This window comes from Pseudochaenichthys georgianus, chromosome 6, assembly GCF_902827115.2.
Source record: "Pseudochaenichthys georgianus chromosome 6, fPseGeo1.2, whole genome shotgun sequence".
NCBI lineage: Eukaryota > Metazoa > Chordata > Actinopteri > Perciformes > Channichthyidae > Pseudochaenichthys > Pseudochaenichthys georgianus.
The window spans coordinates 13,084,734-13,106,151 of NC_047508.1; the positions used below are offsets into that span (position 1 = coordinate 13,084,734).

General features: G+C 44.1%; 1 protein-coding gene across 4 annotated transcripts in view; it reads right to left on the minus strand.

The window, feature by feature from the left end:
- Window positions 1-21,418, minus strand: part of cbfb (core-binding factor subunit beta) — a 47,936-nt gene that overhangs the window by 17,580 nt on the left and 8,938 nt on the right. The gene's annotated exons all lie outside the window — the stretch shown is intronic.

Below are 21,418 nucleotides of genomic sequence, written 5' to 3' on the forward strand. Positions count from 1 at the left end.
ATGTCTCACTATGGGATGCACTATGGGACAACGCATGCGTCATTCAAAATAAGCACCTCTTCTCGCTTCACCATAGCAAGGAGGGCCGTCTGGTGAGACATCTCACTTCATGTTACTCTTAACACTATGGTTACGTAAGTAACCTATAGTTCTCATTCATAACACTCCGTTCGATGTCTCACTATGGGATATTGTAGCTCCCGTATTGCCAGACGAGCTTATCTCGAAAATCGCCAACCGATCAGAATTTTAACAGGTAGGACTCCGACTCAACCAGGTGCCCAGCACTGCTTGAGTCAACCTGGGAGTAGAACGCCCAGACTGTTAAAAGGCGGACACAAGTGAGCAGCTCGCCGCTTGCACCAACGTCTTGAAAGGGAGACATCCTGGACAGAGCCCAGGATGTGGACAGAGCCCAGGATGCCGCCAGACCCTGAGTCAAGAGAAAACTCGCGAACCCGAGGGTGCCTGTGAGCCCCACAGCAATTGCTTCCACACAACAGTGGGAGAGCCGTTGCTTAGTAATAGACTTGCCCTTGTAAGGGATAGCCCAGGACACAGGGGGCTTGGTCATTATGACAAAGCACCCCCGATCATGGTACCGCTCACGGGCCAGGCCCATAGAGCCAAGCGCAAGTGTGTGGGTGAAAGATCGCCCCCCCCGCTTGGGACAGTATGTCCCTGCGTAGTGGGAGCTGCCAAGGCTGCCCACACAGCAGCTGATATATCTCCGCTAGCCAGTACATAGCTGGCCAGTGTGGAGCTATCAGAATAAGTGTGTGGCGTTGCTCTCTCACTCTGGCCAGAGTTGGAGGTATCAGAGCCAGGGGTGGAAGGACAGAACCCATGGGCACACCTCGTACTAGAAAAGTCGGGTGCAGCCAGTGGCGCAGTGCCCTTAAGCATCTCACAGTAACCATCACTCTTTCCGCTGACAAGCGAGCTGAAAAGGGCACCGAGTTCAGGCGTAAACCCAGGAAGAGTACAGTCTGCGCGGGGCACAACATGCTCTTCTCTGTATTTATTACAAAACTCAGGTTGAGCAGGTGCTTTACGAGGACATTTGTCTGCGTAACAGCCTCCTGCTCCGACTGTGCGAGAAGCAGCCAGTCGTCCAGGTAGGTCGCCAGGCGAATGCCCCGTTGTCTCAACGGGGCATTCGCGGCTTCCGTACACCGTACAAACACCCTTGGACTGAGAGACAGACCGAAGGGGAGTACTCTGTATTCATAACAGATCCCCTGAAATGCGAACCTCAGATATTTCCTGTGTGGGTAATATACTGGGATGTGAAAATACGCATCTTTCAGGTCGACTGATGTAAACCAGTCATCTTGTCGCACGAGCCGCAGCAGAGATGTGTGAGTGAGCATTCTGAACTTATATCTTTTTAGATATTTGTTCAGAGCCCTCAAATCAAGTATTGGCCGAATTCCGTTCCCTCCCCGTTTGGGAACGAGGAAGTACTTGGAATAGAAGCCGCCCTGACTCTGCTCGGCGGGTACAATAGATATAGCCCTTTTTTCTAGGAGTGAGAGAATCTCTTTCTCCAGAATGAGGGCTGACTCTCCTCGGGCCTGCGAGTGCAGAATGCCCGAGAAGCGAGGTGGGGTGACAGCAAACTGGAGTCTGTAGCCCCCTGTTACTGTCTTGAAAACCCAAGCGGATGATGTGAGCATCTCCCACTGCGTGCTCCTTAAAGCCAGTGAGGCTGTCACATCTCCTCCCCTCTGAGTCTCTATTTGTTGTGTTATGGGGCCCTCTAGTGTCTGAACACAGTGGTTTCCCTTATCAACAATACCCACCGACACTGCGCATGCACGTGGCGGTGGTGCCTTCACAGCCCCAGCCGGCATTGCGCATGCGCTTGGCGGTGGTGCCTTCACAGACCCGTCAACAATCCGCCTTTTTTTGAGAGATGCCGTAGCTGCTCTCAAGGGGGAACAATTGGCGGGCTGTTTATTGGCTTTATTGATTTTCTATTCATCATTTTTTTGAGCTGCGCCCTCGGCCTGAAGCCTGGATGCGTCAGCGGCAAATGTTTTATGACAGAATGATCAACCAATGTGTGACATGTGTTTGTGCGGACTTGAGGATGGTGTTTAGGCATCTCTCGAGGTGGCGGGAACACATTCACGGAGGGGAGAAGGAGGGGCTGTCACACCGCTCGCTTCTTCTTCCTCGACTGCTGGCCGAAATTCTGGGTTAGCTGAGCCTGAGCTGCAGCCGGAACCGGAGAGTTTCTAGGCCAGCCTGCCCTTGTCTCCATCCTGGGCTGGGGACTCAGGGTGGGCTGCGGCCTCTGCGTCTTCGGTGTTCTAAACCGAGCAGAGTTCGAGGCAGCTTGGGCAGAGGACTGCTGCTGCGAGAGCAGCGGCTAGACCCTACGAGGGAGTTAGAGGTGGAGTGCCTCGTCCTCCCTCTTCTTCGTCTCACACCTCCTTTGCATGGAGGCGAGAGCAGAGCCGAAGATTCCCTCGGGAACGATGGGCATATCCAGCACATCTTCCTTTTCCCGGTCTGGGAGAGTGGTGAGGTTGAGCCATCTCGCTCTTTCCTGCACCACCATGATCCCAATCGCTTTGCCCATGGCCTGGACGGCGCAGCGTTGGACACAGAGACAAATGTCCGTGACCGTTGCCATCTCGTCCAGAGTGGCTGCCCCCGGGTTACCCGACAGGTCCTCGCAGAGCTCCGCTTGGTAGGCGGTTAACAGCGAGGACACGTTCAGGGCCCTGGCGGACAACGCTGCCGCTTTGTAGGCCTTTTCAGTCATTGCTGACTGAAAACGGTCCGACTTTGCTGGCAGCCTGGGGTTCCATGGGCGGCATGCAGAGCAGGCCGAGCTTCTCCATTCCGTCACAGTCTAAGGAGGAGGCACCCTGGATTGGGACCTTGTTGCTGAAGGGCCGATCTCTCCACGAGACCGACACCTCATCCAACATCTCCGGGAAGACCGGGAGGAGTTGTCTCTTTTTCCCCGCTGCTTGGGGAAGATGTTTTCCCTCGTAGCGGGACCCGGAGGTCTCCTTGGCCATTTCGGGCCACGGGACGTTGAGTCTGACCGCAGCGCGTTTACACACGGCCTGCAGGTCCATGCTCAGACCGGGCGAAGCTGGTGTGCTATCGCCCAGGAGAGCAGCACTTGCCTCAGGCTTTGCAGCCTGAGCCGGTGACATGAAGGTATCCTCTTCCTGTTCATCCGATTCGGACAGGAGGAACGCCACGGCGTCCTCCTCTTCGTCCTCCTCTTCGTCCTCCTCGTAGTCAGGCCCGAGGACATCCATGGTGAGGTCTAACCGGGAGCCCCAGCTTGGTGGAGCGCGGGAAACCCGCGTGTCTTGCCGTCACCGGGTCCCGGCCTGCCAGGGCGCGGGATTCCGGTTCTATAGCCATAGCAGATAGTGAGCCCCAGACCGACACGGAGAGGGGCTCAGTCTCTGTGGCGGACGCCCCCGTGTCCTGACTGCCGGTCGGCGGGTCCGTGGACATGGGGGGGGTCCTGTTCCGACAGGCTAGCTTGTCGAGCTAACCTTCGGCGGAGGCTCTTAACAGTGAAGCGGACGCAATGTCCGCATGAGCCGGGGTTGTCGATAGCGTCTCGGGCGTGTTCCAGCCTGAGGCAGGACGAACAGACCTGGTGTGTGTCTGTGCCCGATATCTTCAACCCGCAGCCGCAGAGTCGAGCCACCGAGTCCCTGACTCCTCTGGTGTGAGGAGTCGCCTCGTGGCGTGGAGAGGGCCCGCTCTCGACAGGTGGGACGGGAGAAAAGATAAAACCACCTTGTCCTTAATCCGGAGAAAAGGACAGTGTGGGTCTTTTATTCCCGGAGAATACTGACTGGTGTGGCAGTATGCTCCTTAAATCCTTTTAAGCGCCCGTCGACCGAAATGGGTATTTGGGTTCAGTCTGTGGACAGTGAAGCTTGTCCGGCTACTGTAGAGATGTGCTCTGAAGCGAGAAGAGGTGTTTGAATGACGCATGCGTCGTGGCGCAAGCTACTTATAGGGGGTGATTTCCCCTGACGCTGACGTCAAGATCACCAGCCAATCAGGATTGGCGTAATGAGATTGATGCTTCTGTTTGCTCCGCAATGAGGCGCATCCCATAGTGAGACATCGAACGGAGTGTTATGAATGAGAACTTAATTTGTTTCCTGGAAATAAATGTGATGCTGTGTTGATGTTCATGTGACTTCAGTTCAACCTGATATATCCAAACAAAGTGCAAAACAACATTTCAGCAGGCTCTCAACAGATCATTTCCTCGGTTTTGTCAGACCGTGTGAGTTTATGTTTTGCCTGTCTGTGAGAGGGAGAGCAGAACAGTTGGACAATGAGCAGTGATAAAAAGTGTTACCCATTTTAATCCTTTTCTGTTAATCATGTATAGCACAGTTAGCCCATCAACAGTGTCAGACAGACAGAGGAGGCACAGACTTGGTCTCTTTCTCCACTCCTGATAATATAACATGGCTCAATTCTAGAAGGGCAGCAATGTAACGAGAACATATGTAAGTATGGCCGAATCTGTGTATGTTCATGAGACGAGGAAATGTATACATATGATCACAGAACCATTTATCTTGGTACATTTGAGCTGCAGCAGTGTAGATTACTCTAAACTAATAGAAACAATTCTAATGAAAAATAAAGTCACAACACAGAGTTAGTTAAAGGTGGGGTGGGTAATTTTGGAGAAACCAGCTCGAGTGCGCTATAATTTGAAAATACACAGCCGGAAAAAATCTGCCACTTCCTTACAGAGCCCCTCCTCCAACACACACGAACGTGCACATGACCAATGAGGGCACAAGATAAGTTTGTGCACAGATGGAAGGCTGACAGGCAGGTAGGCCATCCAGTTATTTTAGCCGGGCCAGCTCAGACGATTGGATTACGGCTTCCACAGATGACATTTTTGTATGGATTTTTTGTCAAAGCACTTAAGATATTCATTGCTATCGGGATTTTAATTGCATTCCATGGAATATAACAAAAAGTTTATCTCGAGCCGGTTTCTCAAACTTACCGACCCAACCTTTAACTAGCTATTTAAAGGGGACCTATCATGCAAAATGCACTCTTGTTCATCTTTTATACATGAATATGTGTCCCCGGTGTGTCAGGGAACTCACCAAGTGTCAGAAAATACAACCCTCTCTCTTTTCCTCTATACCCAAATCTCTAAAAAAAGGGGCTGTAACGGATCTGATACAGACTGATCCAGATTTTAATTATTTTCTACGTCACAAAAGGGGTGCTCCGCTTAGTGGTCAATTCTCCACCTATCAGGGGAATGAGAGGTTGGGCCACGGCCGGCCATTGCCGCTCGAAAACGCTGGAGACACTGTAGTACATATGCCAGGCCTGTAAGTGGCGCTGTAGTCTGCCACAAAAGCAGCGAAGAAGACTTCCCGCGCATGGTTTCCATGGTTGCCCTTCTGTTTATTCTCTGCTGTGGCTCTTTTTCTCCCTCCCCGAGGTAAGCGTTTGCGCCTCCTGCTTTAAAACAAATAAATAATGACTCTTTATAATCATATGTAAAGCGGAGGGATCTAGATCGGCTTGAAGGTGTTATTTTCTCCATAATGACCAAGTCGCTGCACATTATCCCGCATATTACATGGCCACATTCTCAACAAAGTAACGATATGACGCCCAATATTAATTGAAATGCTTTTATGGATTTAGAAAATGATTTTATTGATTTAAAAAATAGTTATATGCAGTGGCGACTGGTCATTAGGGGCACAGCCCCACCTAGTGTCAGCAGAAAGTATTAAAAATAATGATAACAACAAAATGCAAAAAATTAATTAAAAAAAAATATAAAATATATGTTAAGATCATGTTTAATCATCTGATTCGTCTGTACATTGCTGTTTTAGTATGTGTTCTTCTAATTAGTGTCTACAGTGTGCATGGGAGCCTGCCTGCAGACCTCCACTCTCAGGACAGTTCCGGTGCAGACCTCCACTCTCAGGACACCTCCAATGTCAGTACAGGAAGTGACGATTCTGATGCGTTTTTTCCCCGCCCACCGAAGGACTCGTTTGATGGAAGTTTTCAAATCACAATGGAGACTCATCACGGAGGTGATGAGTCCACCCACCGCGCACTTTAGGTCGGCCTTGGTCAAGCCCTTTTGACCCCCCCAGCCTGGTTCTCGTAAAAGCCTGGTTTTCGCTCAAATGACACCATGGAGGAATGTAACGGGAGTTGACAGGGGACTCTGCCCTCCTCACGAGTGCCTATTTTCGGACACTTTTTTTCACTTTTCCCCGGTTTTATTATTTTTTTGGCTATTTCACCCGGTTTCTACCGGGGACATTGCCCGGTCTCGGGTGTCCCCCCACGGCCTGTGTCCAGCCCCACACTCATCCATATATTAACGGATTTTGACAATTTTTGTTGCATTTTTCTCCTCTCCTCTCACTGATCGAATGGCAAACGCGACCCACTGTCGGAGGGCCTCCGCGCCGACCGATATGAAGCGTGACCAAGACGCACCGTCCAGGGGTCCCACGGGTCCCGCAGCGGGGTGGAGTTTCCCAGCTGGAACCTCCCCACCTCCGCCGCGGTGCACCCGGCAAACATGGTTGTTTCTCGAACCTTCCACTGTTATCTAGCGGGTGTAACAAAAATACAAGATGTCGTATTTATATAAATAAATATATATATCTATATAGATATATCTATATAGATAATAAGTGTCAGTGCTATTTTATGTTGTATTAGCGTGTATTTCCTGTACTGATAGTAACTACAATACAAGGTGTCCGTATATATCTATATATATATATAGATATATACATATGTATATAATAAGTGTCACGATCCGATTTTATTTTGTATTTGCGTGCATTTCCTGTTTGGAAAGTGGCACTGTACTGATAGTGGTGATTTTATTTTGGAATTCTTAGCGTGCACTTCCTGTACTGACAGTGGAGGTGTCCTGAGAGTGGAGGTCTGCACCGGAATTGTCCTGAGAGTGGAGGTCTGCAGACAGACCCCTCTCACAGTGTGTGCCTATTGAGCTGTTTAGAGCCATGTGACCCGATCCTGCCCCTCCCTCTCACTGTCTAAGTGAACGGTGACTGTAAAAACTACACTGTGCATGCTCAGAGTATTTTCCTATTTAATGTGTGTGGCAAAAAATAATGACCATAGGGGCATTGAGCTGCCACCCCACCATACGTAATCTCACATAATTCAGAGCTGATTGGCTGTAAGTACGTGTGCCGCGAAAAGTGTGGTGTCTGAAGAGGAGGAGAGAGACGCGTCCTAAAACCAGGAAGTAAGCTGCGCATGGCTTCCCTCCACAAAAAAGCAATGAGATTTCTCCATAGGATTTTAGAAAATAGCTCAAAATAAGATCTGTGGGAAACGTAGCTGTTAGATAAATGTACGTTTTGTTCAGCCGGATAATATCCACATGTCTACCCGACTTTTATCATTTTCAAATCATAAATCCATCATTTAGATTTATGATAGACTTTTGAAACTAGAAGAAGATAAGGAGGACTTTTACAACAAAGTAATAGACATTTTTGTCCAGAAGGATAGGCAAATGGACTTCATCTTCAAGTCAAGGTAAGACCACCATTTTATTGAAAATGGGATCTTACTAAGAGAGAACAATTCAGAATTTAAATGATAAAATTACATTTTTTTGGGTATCCTTCTGTTGAACTGTCTGTTTAAAATTAATTGAAGCATCAGACTTCTGCTGGGTTTCTGCCCCATTACTTATTTTCTTACTTCTATAAGAATAAAACACGGAGGATGGAGATCTCTTTTTCTCCCCCTCTTCTGACAGCCCAGCAGCTGATCTCAAAGCACGCTCCCTTCTCCTGCAGGGGGGCGTGGTCAGCTGCAGCTCACAGAATCAGTCCCTGCAAAAACAGCGCTGGAAAGAGCATGGCTAAAATGCAGGATCTATATAGGTATGGCTCTATAATATATTGTTCAAATATAGCATGATACGTCCCCTTTAAGTAATCATTAGTAATGAGCATTTAGCAGCTTACAAGCTAGACATTTATCTGCCAAAAGTTGTCTGAGACCAAAGCAGAGCTAAAAGACGAGTTGCCAGAAACATAAGCATCATCAAAACGACGCTTATGTTTGTGAGCAAAAAAAGGAAACAGATTTACCGAAGCAATGTTTGATTAGCCTTTCAAAAAGAGCTGTATAAACGTGTCTCTCAACCTAAAATATTATTCAAACCTTGCATAAGTGTGATACAGTTGCTGTCTTAAATTCCTTACTTTTTCTTCCTCTTTCCCACGATACACTGATTTCCATGGGGAAGAGACAACACACAGTGAGAGGCAAGGAAACACACTCAGACTATTTTTCCCAGGGTAGAAAGTTATAGGTGGTATTTTTAACTGAGTAAATAAATATTTAGGAATTCATTTAAAAATGAAACACTACCTTCAAAAAGGGGATACACCCAGTTAAATGGATTTTTCTGTGTAACACTAGGCAAACTTCATGTTCCTACATTTTTATTCAAGCTATTTTTGGACAGCCTTGCATAGGGACTTCTTTTACTGCAGCTACCCACACTGCACCGGGGTTCCAGGGGAGACCGCACTCCAAGAGACTAGGTTTTTTTTGTGTTTATTCGAGTGAGTGAATGTGTGTGTGTGTGTGTGTGTGTGTGTGTGTGTGTGTGTGTGTGTGTGTGTGTGACAGAGAGAGATGTGTGAGGGAAAGATGGCTTCTACATCTGTGGGGCTGCATGTTGCTTTTAAAGGAAACTCCATTTGGCTTGACAGGCAAAGTGTGTATGTGTGTGTGTGTGTGTGTGTGTGTGTGTGTGTGTGTGTGTGTGTGCGCGCGTGTGTGTGTGTAGAAACGGCCCAACCACAGACTTCCTCTGAGAGAGAACCATGTCAAACCCCCACATCCATTTACCAACACACACTCACACGAAGACAGAATAACTCTCACACACTGCAGCACACTGTGAATAAGAAAGATAGAGAATGAAATGCAGTGGATATTATACTGTTTAAAACCAAGAGCGAGTTTTGTAAAGCTCTAGGTGTCAGAGACCATGTGGGAAAACGTGTGTTGTTCTACTGATTTGTATTTACCTGTAGTAATTATATTGAGAAGATTTCTAAATTAAAGTTAAGAACATCTGGACAATAATATAAACTGCACTGTTAATGTATCATGTTAGCTTTGTCTAAAATACAGATTACAATTCTAACCTTTTGCAGATAAATGTGAACATAAAAACATTTGATAATCCTATACAATGTTATAATGAACGGTTAAACTTTCTTCTGATAATTGTAAATGTAAATTTCACATTTGTTGCCCTGTGTTCTTCTTTAGTTTCAGTGTTGCTCACTAGAATGCATCATGTGTTTCCATGAGCTCTAACAAATGTGCCAAATTAATTTCCTTCCTCATTTGAGTAGCTGTTATTTTTGTACTTTAAATCCATTCAAATCCATGATTAGGATCCAAGGATTCTGGTGTGTTCTCTCTGTGCATGTGCATACTCTAAAAACACAATAAGGTGCACCAGATTGATGCTTTTAACTTCAATATTTAAAACAAATCTTCCCGGGGGAGCATCCCCCCGGACCCCCCTAGAGGAGGTGAGGTCCGCCCCCCACTCATAAAAAATAGCACTTTACCCCTGCCTATATGCCATGAGCTGATTATCGAGCCTTCATTGTAACAGTCGCGGGTGTACTGTGTATGCGTGTGGGGAGTGTTGTAGTAGAAAATTCCACTGTAGCGCGGCCGCCGCCACTGTGGGCTAAGCCCCGAATGTTTTCAGGTCCAGGCGACGCCCCTGCCTATGTCCATGCACTACTGACACTATGTCATATGAATCTTGTTTGGCATTCACTTCTCCATCCTCTTGCGACTTCTGTTTGAACATTTCAATTTCTGTGTGCACACTGCAGTTGAATGCCTTTATATTTGGGTGGGCATTGTCTACCTGCTAACAAGGATCAGGCACACTTTTCAATGGCCTTCATCATCGAACACAGCATAGAACAATCTGTCATGACTCTGAAATAGGCTTTTCTTGGAAGATATTCTGGACAAGGCCCAATTTTGTATTGCAACCACTTTAAACCAAAACCTCTGCTGGGCAAAGATGTGAACTTAGGCCGTACACCAACCTATTCCTTTTGATCTAGACTTCTCCAAGTTACTGTAAGTACTTCCTACTGTGTATCTGTGTGTGTGTGTGTGTGTGTGTGTGTGTGTGTGTGTGTGTGTGTGTGTGTGTGTGTGTGTGTGTGTGTGTGTGTGTGTGTGTGTGTGTGTGGCAGTGGCAGTGGGCAATTGTGCTGACTAGATGGTTGGCATCAGGCTGAATGAGACACAGTATGCCAACACATCCCGCTACATCTGCGTCACACACTGACTACCAACACACTTTATGATGCACACACACCCTACACACCACACACACACACACACACACACACACACACACACACACACACACACACACACACACACACACACACACACACACACACACACACACACACACACACACACACACACACACACACACACACACACACACACACACACACACACACACACACACACACACACACAAATACACACACAGCAATGCCCACGAGGTGTGCGAACACAATGGGCTACTGTGTTTTCAGCCTCGTGAGTTGTGGCAGTCTGTCTCTCCCACACACACATGCAAGTGCACACAGTCACACACTGATAAACACATTCAAATAAACAACAGCACGATGTATTACCTCCACCATTATGTCTATATGTGTGTGTGTGTGTGTGTGTGTGTGTGTGTGTGTGTGTGTGTGTGTGTGCGCGAGTGTGTTTGCACATTTAGAATAAGAATCTGTGTGTATGTGTGTGTTATTCACACAATAGCAGCTGTCTGAGTCAGCAGCCAACACAGGCAACTCAGGCTCCCTAATTTGTCTTTCTTTCTTCCTCACTATCCTTCCATGTGTCTTATCAGATCAATAATATCACCATCCTCTTCTCTTGTCTCCAGAAAGGCATTCAATCATTTAAAAAAAAGAAAAAGGTAATAAATGACCAGAAACAAAAGAAAAAACAGCATCAGGATGGCTGCCAGGACAATATGGCACTGTACTTCATATCACATGTTCCATCTCCACGGCACACTGACAAACACATTAACTCACAGCTTCTCTTTCACAGCCAACACCAAAGACATAATCCCTCCACTGAATACAACTCCAACAACAAGGCCATGTTTTCATTTCCTGCAGTTATAAAAAATGTAGGACATGAAGGTGAGATGAAATGACCACTCAACATCAACAGAGAAGCAAAGATGGGTAGATTATCAAGAAGCATAAAAATGATGTTTTTAGATTCCTCGCAAACAAAACATAACTCAAGTATTGTAATAGCATTACCATATAAGAAACAACTCTTTCTGGTAGGGCTGCACGACATTGACAAATTATCAATATAATGTAAAAAAAAATACATATAGTGCCATTGTTTCTATTTTAAACATCGCACATACAATAATTTGTGAGCAAACATAAATAAAATAAAAATAGATCTATTTTTACAATGCTTGTGGCACAATAATTTGGCTCCGATGAACACAAATTGAGTCTCATATGAATTGGATACATATAATAATAATAATAATAATAATAATAATCATAATATTAACTAATAATAAATAATATTAAATCATTTACCACTATTATTATTATTTTTTTTTATTATTATTATATATTTGTTGGTAGTATTCTAATTATTATTTTAATTATAATATGTAACAAATGCATATGAGGCGTATTATTATTAATCATGCTAGGGCCGTGTGACAGGGATGAAATCCTCCAATGTGGTGAGGGTAACTTTCTTTTGAGGAAAAATTATAGAGCAATTATTATAAAGAGGAATTGACAATTACTAGCAAAAGAGAGAAAGGGAAGGAAAGAGACAGAAAGAGGAAGGTGTAGCTGTAATAAGTGTATGTGTGTGTCAGGTGTGAGAGCTGGTGGAGATAAAGCATGTGACTGGCCTTCTGACACACACACACACACACACACACACACACACACACACACACACACACACACACACACACACACACACACACACACACACACACACACACACACACACACACACACACACACACACACACACACACACACACACACACACACACACACACACACACACACACACACACACACACACACACACACACAATAGTACGGGACTCTCCACTGCATGGTCACTCTCTCTGGTTCTGCTTCCCACCCTGTAATTACAAAGGCTGCAAAACAACACACCTGACACCTGATAAGTGATAATGTTGAATACTGTTCTGCTGCTTACTGTGTACTGCTAAAATACAAATTGCTTATTTGATTTAAAAAATTAAAAAACATTGTAACTTTATGTTGTTAAATTAAAAGCCAATTGAGGTCCGTTTTTAGATGTTTTTTCAATTTAAAAGAAACATGAATAGTAATGCATAAATGTAAGAAAGACATTATCTCTGAGATTAAAGGGGCACATTTCCCCACCAACAATTATACATTTACGAAAACGCAAACATGAGTATTCTATAAGATTGTGCCAGAAACTCTGAAATCCCCTGAGATTTAAGTCACACATGTATTGGAAAACCTCATGAAACCACAGTTAACACCAGTAAACAGGAAATGCCACACATACACGTTAGTGCGGGCTGTATTTCTGTCAGAATTAGAGATTACAGTCCTTCTGCCTTTTTGTTGGTAATTATCATTACTAATAAAGGACTGGCTTATCTAAAGCCAGTTGAGTAGCACTTGAAATGTTTTTGCTCTATGAAGCCTGATGTACTTATATGATTCTGTTTTCTTCAAGTTTGTATTTTGTTGGTCGAACGCACTTATTGTAAGTCGCTTTGGATAAAAGCGTCAGCTAAATGCAATGTCATGTAATGTAATGTAATGTTGTGCTTCCACCAGATAAGGCCCCCTTTTTTGTGTTACTTTGATGTTTAAACTTTTGTTACCAGTGCAGAACATTTTTACTTAGACTGTCGGATAATCCTTACTTTCTCGAAGACCACTTGAATGACCATATAAAGGTTACAAATGTTGACAAATTACATAAAAAATATGTTGCCAACCATCCCCAGCTTTAATCTTTAAAGATTATTCATGTAAACATAATTTATTTTAGAATATAACCTTGCTTTTCCATGTAATTTATATTCTTTCCCTACATTGGCCCTGATTGACCAAGTTAATATAACTACAACAATAAAGAACAATATATTGTGCAGCACACACATCACAACACTTATCAAAGCGACTGTCAAATATGTTTTACTTCCAAGGAGTATTAGCCAGATGTGAAAGGAACAACATATGACTTTGGGTTGGTCTCTAGAAATCAAGAAGCCTGTTTTGTTTTTGTTTTATTCATTGTCCTTCCTCTGAACAAATGTTGCTATAATAAACTCGTTGCCAGACTCATGACTCAAAATCTTATTCTTCAGTTCTGTCAGTTGTTCTATGTTTAGAATTGAAATACTGAAGACTCTTGTCAAGTCATATTACATGTTACTTGTTAGACACTTTTATCCAAAGCGACTTACATACTCAATATTGTGGACAATCCACACAGGAGCAATTTGGGGTGAAGTGTCTCAGGGACACAACGACATGCTGACTGCAGCGGGGTTTGAACCTGTGACCCCCTGATCCGAACACCAAGGCTCTATCCACTATGCCACACTCCTCATATGTTTTCTATTGCAAAGTAATTGTTCACTGGTAGTTTGTATTTCCATTGTGAGTTGGCCCCGGCCCACACAACATCTCTAACTGCCTGTAGACACATAATGCGCATCAATGCTATGCAAAGTCATCTCTGTGCACACAGAGGGGCCAAAAACCACTGTTTGTTCCTATGTCTTTCATGGGCATGGAAATGTCATGCAAATGTATACACAGGCTGAAGATTGAGTTACAAAAACAGAGAGCGTGGGACAGAACATAAGGAGGAGAGTGTTGAGCAAAGATCCCATTATTCCACTTCAAATAGACAGGCGTTAAACTAAAATGTACGTTAAACCGTGATTAGCTTAGTTTAAGACCAAGACCATATTTGCAATAAAACACTAAGGGTAGACTGGGCATGTTCATCTATCCACCCCTTGTTATGCATATTTTACAATTGCCGCAGAAAAGAAAATATTCTAAAAACATCTGTGTTTATCTCAAAAAGAACATTAACACTTGAATGAGGTGTAAACGTTGGTGTATTCATAAAATCTAAAAGCGAAAACATGCAATGTAACCAGATGTGTAGTTTATTTGGGGTTACAGAGAGGAAGCATGTAAACATCCAACAAAGCTTCTGCTCTGCGGAAGACACAATACTTGTTCTCTTAATCTCTCTACCTGTAACCACAAAACGCTTTTAATCGCATATCTGTAATAGATGGAAACAAGCATTTTCCCACATTTTCGTTTGACAATTAAATCAAAATGTGGTCAAAAATATTATAGATTTGGATGTAAACCTGGCTCGTGACTTATTATCGGCTCTTAGAACAAGTGGTATTTCTAGACAGGAGAGACAGAGCTAGCTTCTTAGCATGCTTATTTCAGTGATTATCTTTGCAACACAATACGTAAATGGCTTTAATATCAACACTGAAACCTTTTTACATTCTGTTGGTCGTTAATTCGTGTTGTGAATGTTTAACTGAATTCCAAGCCAAATCTTAAAAATTGCAGCTTTCAGAGACACGCACAAATGTTAAAGTCCAGGTGAGTAGTGCATTCCCCAGGTCCAGCTTAGCAGACACTTACTGGAAGAGAAGGTCTAAGAATAGAGAAATGGAGTAACACCCACATGCTGGTTTTCACACCAGACTGACCTCTCCCTACACAGTTTTCTATCTATTTGTTGTTAACCATGTATGCGTAAATGCACTTAGACAGAGATTCTGTAACAAAGACATGATCCCACAATAAGAGCATATCAAAAGAGGACCTTGGCTGTGCCTGTGCGGCAGTGCATTATGGGAGTGGGTGTGGTCATTAATATAAAGCCTGGAGCAGGGAATATGAAACCCTGTGGGAGGAGACGGCGACGGTACTGTGTGTGTTTGTACAGGGAAGAGGTTTTGAGGTGCATTCATGTCTTTTAACAGAGAGACTCAATAGGACACACACACACACACACACACACACACACACACACACACACACACACACACACACACACACACACACACACACACACACACACACACACACACACACACACACACACACACACACACACACACACACACACACACACACACACACACCAGTAGCAGAGGGAACCAATTAGTGGTCTGGCTTTGATGATGTCACTGACAAGTTACGCACTGGTGGCACGGCTTCCGTTCAGAGGGAAACATAACACCACACAGTGTGTGTGCACGCACACACACACACACACACACACACACACACACACACACACACACACACACACACACACACACACACACACACACACACACACACACACACACACACACACACACACACACACACACACACACACACACACACACACACACACACACACACACACACACACACACACACACACACACACACACTTGATGGTGATATGCATGTGACAGAGGAGAATCCTGGAAGCTTAAAGTTGATGACTAAATTACAGGGCAACAGAGGTGTCAGATAAGAAATGATCTGAGAGGGCTTTTCATCTCTGTCAACTGAAAGAGCTTTTTAATTTTGGGGGATAGAGGCTGAGATTACATGTTATCATGTCCATCAAAAGAATAAATGGAAAACATGCCGTTCCAACAATATGCATTGTCTCAATGTGATGATATAAATCAGTGGCGTAACAAGGTTGTGATTGGCCCCGGTGCAAATATTGTTTTGCCCCCCCCCCAAACATATGCACACGCTGATGCGCTCACACACGCAAGGACACACACAACCACTCAGAAGCGCCACATGTAGGCTATCAATAACAGCCTGCCCTGGCCTCAGACCACCACAGCCTGACAAAGGCACAGCGAACTAATCACACAATCACTTTACAGAATTAATTGAGATTTGGAGGACGATGTATGAGACAAAAACTGTCTAATTTCGTCAGTTTAGCCATTATATCTCCTTGTTCTCTCTTGTCCTTTCTCTTTTGAGCGCCGCTCTTGTGCTTTGGTTTGCTGTACATTATAAATGCAAACTATTCAATTTTGTATGATGCTGCCGAACTTGCTGCTGCTAACTACAGTACCTATAACTTGTGAGGTTGATTAAACGGTTCATTTGTCACGCAAGGTATCACATGAAAGGGAGCAAGGTCATTGGACAGACAAATTAATTAAGGTTGCTTGGTTACTTTTGAAGACTGCGTGAACCGATCAATGCCATTGGGGCCCCCCCCCCCCAAAAAAAGATATTAAAACAAAATAAAAAAAAATGTTTTGCATGGGCCGCTGGCCGGCGATAGTTACGCCACTGATATGAATATGCTTAGTAAAAATATCTGTTTTGTCATAGTATACAGTAGATACAATTTAACATTTGAAGGTGTTAAGCACTTCACGGGTGAAATACACTATGATTATTAAATTAAAATAACTATTTGCCAGGACTTCACTGCTTAAAAACACTTTGGCTGCCGTGGAAAATCAGATGTATGTTCCGCAGCGACGGTAATAGTACCTGTACGTTTGGCCCAGCCTAACCATGCATCCATTCTTACCGCCACTAAACAGCTAATGTTATCTAATTGCTATGAGCGCCACTGCAGCATGAACTTAAAGTGGACCTATCATGCTATATTTGAAAAATATATTGTAGGGCCATACCTATATAAAACATATCTGTGAAGTTTTTTTTTCAAAATACCAAACAGATCACCCATTGTAGCCATGCCTCATACTGCTCAAACCCCTCTTTTGCAGCCCTGTTAGAGAAAGGCAGATCTTGGGTCCTTAGCTTGAAAAAAAAGAAAGAAGAGGAGGCGGAGCTAATGCCTGATCAGAATTCTACCAGAGATAGTTAAATTCGGTTGTGATAAAACGCCATCCTGTTTAAACCACGTCAAGGATTATTTCTGAAATAGTACGGAGCTCAAATGCTTTTTCTCTTGCAGGTTTATCACAAGGGGAGTTCTTTTTTTATTTCCTGCTTTTTAAACAGTGCTCTTCAGTACAGGTTAGCTCTGAGTGTTAGCGAAGCTTGCTAATGTAAACAAAGACGTCCAAAACACGTCAGGAATTGTTTCTGATAGCAACTTTCTGTGGGTCTGCCGTCGCTATGACGTCAGTTCGGATGGACACGTCACAGCGGATGGAAATCTGTATCCACTCGCTGTACACCCGTTTTTAGAGATTTGGGTATGGAGGAAAAGAGAGAGGGTTTTATTTTCTGACGCGGCGTGAGTTCCCCGACACAAATGTATGTATAAAAGACATCACAAAGTGCATTTTGCATGATAGGTCCCCTTTAAACTAGTGGTGTTACAATCAACACCATCCCGGCAGGAACTGTTTCTAGCAGACGCTGAACTGGACCGGACACCACGCTTACATTATGATAATTGATTCAAAAAAGTGTATTTGTGTGGAAGTAAATTGCAATCCCTAATCTTGCTACGGACCCCCTGCTTCCCCTCGAGTACCCCTGGGGGTCCCCGTATCTCCGGTTGGGAAACACTTCACTAGGACAACTCTATTTTGGGACAGAGAGACCAAAGATATAAGAAATAGGAAATGAAAGTAGGGTAATTACCTCATGTGGCATTAAAGAGCCACGCTCAGAAACAAACTATAACTATAACTATGTGTGTCCTTCACATATCTCGAGAATCGTTCCTCTGATCTATTTTACCTTTGAAAGCTGTATTGCTGGGGACACAAGGGAGTGCTGTTTTAAATGTGATGAAACAGTCTTAGCAAATCCCTTTTTTATTGGATTCTCTTGGTCCAGACCAATGTGAGTCCAAATGTGTTTTTCAGCTACTCTTTCTACACATTAAAAGGAATCATTGCCAAACCTCCAGAGCATCTGTGCACAAAACAAACCTTTGGGATTGTTGATTTCCCATACAGTTTTCCTATGGTCCTCAAATGGAGCTGTGCTTATATTACAAAACTATCATAACTATTGAACGTTTTTCTTCAATTGCGACCACATTTGCTGGACGTGTAGAATAGATAATATACAAATACCAATATATGCACTGTACAAGTATTATCTAACTAAAGGAAGGAATTCCTGTTTGTTATCGATCTATGTATGACCAATCAATTTCACACGCAAGTGTTTTGCTGAAGACTGGTGGAGAGGACTGTGATATGTGTGATTATAATCAGAGGGGCAGTTCTCGACAACTAAAACATGCACACAAGTTGGATGAAAATGTAAATTAATTATCAAATGTCATACAATCAATCACAACAGATGTTTGTACACAATTTGTAGGTAAATAAAGTTGCTGTGTGAATTCATAGACAGGAAATGGTCTGAGAATGAGTGAAGCCATGTGTGTTCTCTGTTTGGTCTGACAAGCCACCCTCATCCATCATGAAGCTGACACTCGTCTGCTTCTCATTTTGTCTCCCCTTACCACTAATCTCTTTCTGTCTCTTTTGGCCTTGTTTAGGTTTTGTTTGCCGTTTATATTTTTGTGTGTTATTTTGTGCGCTGATATGCATATGTCAGGTTTAGCAATCAGTCTGGCGCCATCATCTCATCAGCATGCAGGGGTATTGCACAGAGCTCGCACACACACACACACACACACACACACACACACACACACACACACACACACACACACACACACACACACACACACACACACACACACACACACACACACACACACACACACACACACACACACACACACACACACACACACACACACACACACACACACACACACACACACACACACACACACACACACACACACACACACACACACACACAGAAACAACCTTGAACAATGAAACTTACAGAGTAATTCCTGTGGTTTCAACCTCACGTCCTCAGATATGACTTTTCCACCGTGCCTATGGTTTCTCCTGGAGTTGATTTTTTTGTTTTTGAACCGAACCCAAAAGTATCCATGACTGAAAAATAGTTTGAGGCCAGACAAACTGCTTTGTTGAGACCTCTTAGCTCTGATACCTTGGGAGCAATGAAAAGGAGCATGTTTCACCAACAGCACTCACTCCTCTAACCTTATTTCTCTTTTTGTTCTGAGTGACACATTCAGTACAGCATCCCAGGACCACATGTTACATTTGTACACACAGGGAGGTGGTTAGGCAAGCTGGATATATTAAGTGTGGGACAGGGAGGAAGGACCCGTTTTTGTTTAACCTAAAGGGCACAGGAAGCAGGGCAGTTACTCCACACAAAGGAAACCACTAACATAACGCTTTGGGTGACAATACATTCCATGATAAAGGAGTTCATTCAAAAAATAAAGCAAAAACAAAACTTTTGATTAACATTTATGTCAAGAACCAAGAGAGATAAGCTTAAGTCCCATTGTATAAGAACATATGGTGGTCTCAGTTATGATAAGGAATCTATTACATTTCTAATACTGTAGATCAATACTCAAATAACTTAGAAAAATGTGAATCTTCAATTTTTGTAATGACTATAATTCATATATCTGTAGGTTTGAAGTTATATACTGTATTTAAACTCTAACACTGAAGCAGACTGCATTTCATATTGGCTGCTGATGCTACAATTCATTTTCTGGATTGGGTTAGTGTTTGCTTGCAAGTTAGCAGCTAATGCTAAATTAACCTCGTCCACAGCTGGCTCCCATTAGCCTGGCAACGACACTGAGAGCCTGTACTGCAACTCATTCTCTCTGTCACAACACACACACACACACACACACAACACACACACACACACACACACACACACACACACACACCACACAACACACACACACACACACCACACACACACACACACACACACACACACACACACACACACACACACACACACACACACACACACACACACATCCAGTTGCAAAGTTTAACCTGGCCGCGCTATCCTCATGGTTTGGCACTGTCTGTGTTTGAAAATGAAGGCGGGAAAGAGGGAGGAACGGAGGGGGAGAACGAAACGAGGGAGGGTAGAGGTGAGCGAAGGAGGGGAAAATTACACGAGGGAGTGAGGGATACACCATGGTAACGATAATGTAAGATAAAAAAGCATAACAAATATAAAGAGGGAAGCCTGGATGAATGGAGGAGACAATAGTGTGGATGTCTATACAAAATACCACGAGAATAAAGATACACAAGCAAAAGAAGGGAAGCTGAACGAAATGTGTGTGGTTTAGCTGTGACAGTAATTAAGAGAAGAAGTTGCAACGTACACAGATCTGCCACGGCCTGACAGTTGTTGTCTACAGGGAGGTCCAGTGGGAGTGTGTGTGAGTGTGTGTGGACGATGTGTGTGTGAGTGTGTGTGTGTGTGTGTGTGTGTGGTGTGTGTGTGTGGTGTGTGTGTGTGTGTGTGTGTGTGTGTGTGTGTGTGTGTGTGTGTGTGTGTGTGTGTGTGTGTGTGTGCATGCAATTGAACGTAGAATCCTTTTTGCAGGATCCTTTTTACACTTATGCACTATTACACGGCTCAAGGCTCTGCACTGGAGCAACCTAATGAAGTTGTACACTTTCTACCAAACAGTATTTTCTTGCCTGTCCTTCTATCCTTTATCCATGTAAAGTAAACAAAAAAGCACATAAGAAAAGCCTGAAACTGTGTACTTTTAGTGTCTTTTACCCTAGCTTCATGAAAAAGAGCGTTTAATATCTGGCGAAACGTGTTGAGAATCGCTGCTGCCCTAACGGCCCGTCCACACAGCGGCATGCGTTGACGCTTGGAGGTGGGCGTATCTGAAGCTTGGGGATTTTTTGCGAGCAACGCGACCAACAACCAATCACATGAATCTCCCGCCCCCGACATACAAAGCAATAGCAATGTTAAAACGAAGTCAACTGGATATAAACTCCCCAATCAGGCGAAAACCTACCAGTTCCACCCACTGTCTCTGCCACCTCCCTCCATGCCTGGCTCCTCCGGTTTGTATCCCGGTAGGTGAACAGAGACTGATCATATAGCACCGGGTGATTCACTACCGCTATAATTAATTTTCCCTCCATTTTTTGGAATATGAGGAAAAGACCTGCGTAGTCTCTCCCAGCATACACGCTGTTTGATTGGCTAGCACTTGTACTGACAGATTTGCATAAACGGGATTTCATTGGCTGACGCTTCTGCCGAGGCGCCAAAAGTTGAACATTGCTCAACTTTTGAAGCGAGCAACGCCAGCAACGCTCCACGTC